The following is an 8,308-nucleotide window of genomic DNA, read 5'->3' as shown; positions in this document are numbered from 1 at the left end:
GGGTTAGTCTTGTGTTTTTATAGAACATATTAATAATTTGGAAAATTAAACTTAAAAAAACAAGTGTAGTAACTAAAGTAATTTTTTACATCATATTAAATATTTTTCAATTAGTTATCTATAAAGTATCCACCTGTTTCCTGCATTTATATATGTTCTATAATTTTCATTCTTAAAAAACAGTTTGTTCTTAACAAAATTTTCTAACATATTTTTCTTTTTAACTGTTTTCAACTTTTCTTAGTAAGTATTCCTACTACAAGTTAGTTGTTTAAAAACTAAGTTTCAAGATATTGCAATTTATTTGCTTTAAATTAACACTAGATTGCACCGCATGATTATCAACAACTTTTTCAATTTATGATATTTTTATCTTCTACTAGAACTCTTTAGGCAGACATAGTTGCAAAAAACTACTGTTGTAGTCTTATCAAACAAGATTCGGTGCTTTTCACACTGGGCCAAATTTGTGTTTGTCTAAAAAATAGAGAATAAAATATTGTATAAAATTATATTTCAAGTATTAAGTACTTTTTTCACTATTTGATCTTATTTTAATGAGTTTTAACTAAGCTACAATATGCTTTTTACAGACTGTTAAAACTCAAAATACTTTTTGAGATATAGCAGGTCAAAGTCAGAGGCAACAATAGGATCCTTATGGGAAGCGCAAACTAAAATGGTAGTTTATTTAAAACTCTTTAAAGTAAGACTAAATTGTGAAAAAGGTGATTTACCCCTCTCCTATGCCCTAAATTTTTCATAAAAAACTCTGGGTAGGTTTAAGATTTTTTTAAACTTTACAAGTGTTTTTTAGGTATTAAAAAAGAATGAAGTGAACCAGTAACCATACTTAGTTATTTTTTTTTATATATAACCAACTTTATAGAAATACTTGATTATAATAGAAATATTAATTCAATGTTCGTTTATCCCTTTGGCTATCTCTTTTTACACTTTGACAAATTATTGAGTTGTTTTTATTTACTAAATTACTTACTTTTAATTTTTATATATGAGACTTATAATGTGTAAACAGCTTCTAAAGAAGTTATTGTTCATCTTATAGTTCGAACTTATGTAAAAAAAAGTGTTATGTAAAGCTTATCATAAAAAATATATTAAAGTTTGTGTTTTTAAATACATCGTACCATTTAATTTCTTTTTCTTTTACGTCATACAAGGTACAAAATTATTCAAGTTTAGTCGTAAAAGTAGTTTGAAATTTAGCATATAAACTCAGATTTTTCATATGGGTAGATTGTTTGTTTTTTTTACAGCATTCTTTTTCCTAGTGTTGAAATAAAATATTTAGACAATAGCATTGTGTTTTTTTTTTAACAAAGCATTAGTATCAAACAGTTTTTACTGGTATTATAATACAATCAATGGTAATTATAATAATACAATATTTAAGTTTGTTCTATATTGAAACTACATAATACTTAAAATATTTAGGATCCTAATTTTAAAATAAGAACCGGATCCTAAATAGTGAATCCGGTAGATCACTTGATAATTTTAACTCCAAATTATTATAACTTATTATGCTGTTCTATTTAATTAAAAGAATTAAATATAGTTTTTTTGAAGTATAAACTATGATTTAGTTTTTATACGACTATAAAAATGTTAATTGACTAATGAGATATAGTATTTTTATAAATATATTAGATATAAATCAGTTAATTGCAATTTTTTATTGTCAATTTTACTTAAAATAAAATTTTAAAAATACTTAAAATTTATCTTCTCTTTTGTTTTTTCTTTGTAATTTGGCCTGATTTTGATTTGCAAAAAGAATCGAGATCAGATTCTGCTAAAATATTGATTTAAAAAAAAAAATTAAAGTTCCCACAACTGCTGGATCCTTGCTGAGATCCAACTAGATCTGATCCAATAATTTAAATGGAGTAATACTCATTTTTGAAACAAAACTTCTATATTTTAAATAAACGATCAAGCATCAACAAATCCATATATTTACCAATTATCAAATTGTGATTAGTACATATACTGTACATTTACAAACACCTGTAAATAATCTTGCATTGCTAAAGAAGTTACTAAAAGTCTTAACTAATAGTCCTAAGATTAATTTTTTACTTGCAATTTATTAGCACATGTTTAACTTTGTGGATTATAAAATTGTATTGATTGGTTTGTAATAGTTAAATGTTTTTAATTTCTGAATCACATACTAGTTTTTTTTTTTCTGATTTTGTACTGATGCAATTATTTTTATTTAAATAAGTTTGTTAAAGTATATTTTTTCAGTAATCTTTAATAGGGTTGGAAAACATCTTTGGTCATTGAGTTAGATGTGGCAGCACTAAGTACATTTAGGCCAGAATTTCGCAGGCTAATTTACTTATGTGAAACTTTAAATAACTTACTTAAGTTAATTGTTTACAAAGTGAGAGCTTTATTAATAGGAGATAATGGATAACTAAGTACAATTTTAAACTTAATGCTTATAAAATTCACACCGTTCTATGCACTAGGCCGGTGGTCTGCAGCCATCTATAAGTTGTGAGATTTTTATAGATTAAGTTGCATGCCCGCCGCAACCTATATAAAAAATCCTTGTGTGGGCTGCAGTTATTTACAGGAATGTCAAAAAACCTGTAGTTTAAGAAATCGTGGGAAAAAAACGGAACAACCTTGAATTTTTAACAATTTTACCATGTTAAGTAATAAAATTTCGATTTGACACAAAAACCTATCCTATAGATAATTTTTTTTTGTCTTCATCAAAATTTTTATATTTAAAAACCACATTTAAAGTACAGGGTTCCCACTTACCTATAAATCCCTATAAGTTTGCAATATTCTGAAAAATCCCTAGAAAAAATTGAAAATATGTAAAAATCCCTATAGATAACATTTTTTTTTGCTTGGTGATTGAAATTTGATAGCCAAAGCAGCAACACCGCCTTGTAAAAAACACCATTTTTTTTTTTTTTCTAAAACAAAATCTTTTCAATCTCCGTACAAGCTGTTATTCCGTGGTACCACCTAGTGGATATTTTTTCCTTGTTTATTTTAATAAAAAATTCTATAGTTTCCTTGTTTAACTAAAATTAGAGCTAAAAACTCTCAAACTTTTGTAAATTTCTTATAAAGGCTGTGCCTATTAACGGTATAGACATATTTTACTTTATGTATCTTTAGAATATGTTCATAACGTTTAAAATTCATTGGTTTTTTTTCCCTGTAAATTTGCTATATTTTATAAATTTCCCTCTTTTTTTTTTAATTTTAGTGTGAACCCTGAAAGTAGCTCTACAGTATCTTTTCAATGCTTTTATACTATTTAATACAATTTCTTACCTTAAACTCAACTTAAAACTAAAAATAGACCTAAAAAAGTGTACTATTTAAAATCTGGATGAAATTTTGAAAACCTGAAGAAAATTCGCCAAAAACAAACCTGGTTTTAAATGGTAGTTCAATGAAAAGTTACTATTCTAAACCACAAATAGTTTATCAACCATCCCTCTAGGTAATGTTTACAAATAATAAACTCTACAAAGCAAAATAAACAAAACTCTTTCTAACGTAAGTGTAGAATTTTAATTTGTTTTATTTTTTAACTAAATTAAAGCAGAATTTTAATTCATCTTTGCACCAATCTATAAGAATGTACAACAAAAATACTACGACTGATTACTCTTAATTTAGTTTCTATCATACGTCTAGAATTTTGTTTACCATATCGATTTTTTAAACTATATACTTTTTGTTTTTACAATATAAAGTTTGACTATCTTATCAAACGAATCGACGTTTTTTTTGAATTTGAGATCTTACCAAAACCAGGTCTTAAGAAAAAAAGCTGGATGCGGTAAAACACTAGTTAATACTGACATTATTTACTTTAAACAGTACTGGTTTTCAAATACATTCTTATCATCCTAGATATTTTTTACAGGAAAGAATACAATAAACTCTATGAAGTTTATAAAAATTGGTATGTCTTTTGTATCAATAGTGGTTGTCCAGAAGAATTAATTCGAACAACAGTTTTACAATGTAAAAATAATAAGGCAAGTTTGATTAAGATTTTAACTTAATTATATGATTTTATTACCATTATTTTTATGAATTTATACTCATAAGTAGGGTTATCTTTTTTTTCAGTTTCACAAACAGTTATTTAAATATATAGAAAAATAAAAATTTTATATAAAAAATAAACAAAAAAAAATTTTTTTTTAGATTTTTTGTTATAAAATTTTTATTTTTAAATTTTTCTTAAATCTGTTCGGACAGATTTTTTTAAATACTGCAAGGAACATTTCCTAAAAATTTGAGGTAGTTATCTCAAAATACGTAGGAGGAGTTAAATGTTTAGTGATTTCTAATTATTTGCCGTTTAATTTGCGCCTCCCATAAGGATCCTATTGTTGCCTCCGACTTTGACCGGCTATATCTCAAAAATTATTTTGAATTTTTTAAATCTGTAAAAAGCATCTTGTAGCTCAAAAAAATAAGATCAAAAACCATAAAAGGGTGTTTACCCCCCCCCCCCCCCCCTATGCCCTTAAACGTTATTTATTGATCCATAGCATCTTTAAGGAATTTCAATTTTTTTCCACTTAGTTTGTTGTTTTTGATTGTATGTTTTAGTTTGTTTAGTACGCCAGCACACATTTGTTGTTTGTTATGTTTATTTTTTATTTTTTGAATTATATGAATAAGTACTAATTCAAACGTATGAAAGCTTGTTTCTAGTCTTGTATTTAGCAATGTACAACAGTTTTTTTATATGATAAATTGCGGTGCAAAAGAAAACATTGTTTCAATGAAACCAAAAACTCAAGCCTACTTTATAGCAGTGTCATACTGGATCGTGTCATAGGGGTTATGGAGTAACATAATGTTAAAAATAGCTATATCTCATACTTAAGAGATTCTTAAGGACTTTTTCAACTTTAATCAAAAATGCTTACATAAATTTAATTATAATTGAGCTACTTCATATTGATCTCCAATGATATAATAACACGTTGTCACTAATTCATAGTATAGTATTTTTTTGTTTGAAATAAAAAGGAACACTTGTGTATCGTAAAATTTAGTTGAAATTGGTTTACATTAGCACCATTTTACATAAACTAATATTACTTAACGACATTGTTTAAATTTTAGTTTACTGAACGCGTTCAAAATTTACACAAAGAACTGGAATTGTCACATTGTAACAATTCAAAAGACAAACCTTCTACATATGATGTTTTTAAATGTCAGTTGTTGTCTTTAGTGTATTTATCGGAAGCCCAAGGTTAGTTGGTTTATCTTGAAATAATTCTTGCTGCATGTGTATAATAGCGCTTTTTTACAGCATAGTTGTTTAAAAACAAAACCTTATACAAAAGCAAAAAGTGTGTATTTTATTTACAACTATTTTTTCTTAGAACTTTAAAATATTTGTTTTAAAATTGTTCATATAAATTAAAAATATTGTTGTAGTTCAACTACCATATTCTCATTAACAAATATGAATTTTAATTTAGTTAAAGATATAAATAAGAACATCAGCTAAAAGCTGTATGAATAAATAATTTCAATACTAATTATAGAGGTTTCTACTGTTTTACTTTTACTTTTATTATGTATAATTAGCTTTTTATGTTGGTTACTAGACATTTTTACAGCTTGAGAATTAAACTTGTACCTTATACAGGGTTCGTGCGCGTCAGGCTAAATCAGGATAAGTCAGGCTAAATCAGTTTTTTATTTAAAAATTTGAGAATATCAGTTCAAGTGCTTGAAAATCTTTGATTAAAAAAAATTAAGAAATCTTTTTAAGATCATATGAGATGTGAATTTATTTCTAAATAAAGATTTAGTTATTAAAGACAAAATCAGTTAGTATTTGTAAAAATAAACGCTTAAAACCGTTTGTGAATCTCTAAAAATTTTTTAGAATCTTCATTATTTTTTTTTGAGTAGATTATATACGTCATAATTATGAAAATTTATTAAACAAATACAGATTAAAAACATTACAGTTTAGTTCAACAACTTAGCTGTTTGTTTGAATTTTAATACTCCTGTAAGCGTTTCATTTTGAATTTTAATAAAACACAACATTTCACGTCGTTTTAATGTTAATCTTCTTGTTATAATGTTTTTACTTCGTGATTAATTAAATTAAACAACTGTATTTAGTAATATATATTAAATTTTTACACTAGTAATAGATTATATATGACACTTATTTTAAAACTTATTACTAAATTTGTTATGTTAAGAGCATAGGAAGGGGTAATCACCTTTTTCACAATTTAGTCTTATTTTATTGAGTTATAACTAAGCTATGAGTTGCTTTTTGCAGATTTTTAAAGCTCAAAATATTTTTGAAATAAAGCTGATTGAAGTCGGAGACTATAATAGTACTAATCAAGACCCCCCAATACCTAAAATTACTTCTAAAGGGGATTTTCCTTACTTTGAAAAAATGTCAGGCTAAATTGGTCTCAGTCAGGCTAAACGAAAAAAAATTCGCGCACGAACTCTGCTTATAAAAGATGCAAAGCTAAAAAAGAAATTTAGTAAAATAACTAGTTGATGTTGATGACTTAACATTCAAAGGTTCAGTTAGCCTGGTTAACAATCTGCACTCAGACGATCATACAGACCAAACTGAACCTTTAAATGTTAAGTCATCATTATTATAGCTTTAAAAGTCCTTTTCATCTTCTTTACTTTCAAGGCAATTTAGCTTTTTCTTTTAGTGTCAATTTTTACCACTTTTTATTACAAAAATACTTTAAGACGAGGCCCAACATTTTTTATCAAGTTTTATTTTCTTATATGCATGTCTTAAATTTAAAAGCACCAGATTAAAATATATTTTAACTATTTTTTTTACCATCCTAGCTTCATAAGAGATCTGTTAAACTCTACAACTTTAAAATTGTTAAGCTCTAAACAGTATCATGTAGATTGAAAAATTTATTAAGACTAAACTCTAAAAATAAGGCCTCTATTGTCTTAAGTATTTTAATTTTTATACTAAATACTAAAAAATTTAAACATAAGTCACTCATTTTCAAAAAAAATTTATTAGTTAATTTCGTTTAGCGCATCCTCAGAATAATATTGATAAAAACTATTGATATTATAGTGTAATTTTAGTTATATACAATGAATTTGAAAAGTCTAGCAAATATAGTTACGCCATAAAGTATAAAAGTCTGTTTAAAAAGTTTAAATTAGAATTGAGTTGTGCTAAGCTAATTTAAAGTAATTTATAAGACAAAATTGTTAAAACAAAAACATTTAAAATAGCAGAATTTTTTTTTTACCTCAAACTAAATTAAATAAAAAGCACATTACAAAATACGACAAAAACGACAACAATAATACTACTAAAAATAATTAGCTTAGTACAACTCAATTCTAATTTAAATTTTTCAAACAGACTTTTATACTTTATGACGCGATTATTTTTAGGTAGACTTTTGAAATTTATTGTATATAACTAAAATTACACTATAATATCAATAGTTTTTAGCAATATTATTTTGAGGATGCGCTAAACGGAATAAATTAATTAACTTTTTTAGAAAATGAGTGACTTATGTTAAAATTTTTTAGTAAAAACCAGTACCAAAACCAAATTATACTATTTGAAATATACTTTAAATTTTAATCAATCTGTAATATTTTTAAAATTTTATCTTAATGTAGTATGTTTTTTGTAGCAATTAAAACATGTTACTGTATTAGAAATTATATCTATTTATATATAGTCGTGCACAAATATCTAAGTCAGTAAACTTAAGGAGCAATATGGTCCACTTAAGGAAACCATTTATTTTGTGTGAAATTTAGAGTCTATATCAATCAATTTTATCAAAAATGCCCTTATTAAACCAAAATGCTATATTTTTATATCAGATATTTTTGATAAAACATTTAAAATATTTTAAAATATATTTTATACAGATAATTCTATGAAAAATTTTTCAAAACAATTATGGGATTTAGTTGCTGATTTGACTAGTTCTAGCTCAACATGTCTTGATGTCTACCATTGCCTGACTAATAGCTACACTCAAATATTAGAAGACTTTAACAGTAATAAACTAAATAATAGAAATTTTCAAGTACTTCATCAGTTATTTTTAGCTCATTTAGATGTAAATTTCTTTATAAAAAGAACGATGCCAAAAAACTCTTGTAAGTGTTTTTTGAAAACCGGTTCATCAACTGAGTTCGCAAATTTGTGGAGTTTTTACAGTGAGAAGTTCATAAAACTTCTTAAAGTTGCTGAATCTAATGGAATGAGTTCTTC

Source organism: Thalia democratica, chromosome 4, assembly GCF_965202585.1.
Source record: "Thalia democratica chromosome 4, ktThaDemo2.hap1.1, whole genome shotgun sequence".
Classification (NCBI taxonomy): domain Eukaryota; kingdom Metazoa; phylum Chordata; class Thaliacea; order Salpida; family Salpidae; genus Thalia; species Thalia democratica.
This window is presented reverse-complemented; position numbering follows the sequence as displayed.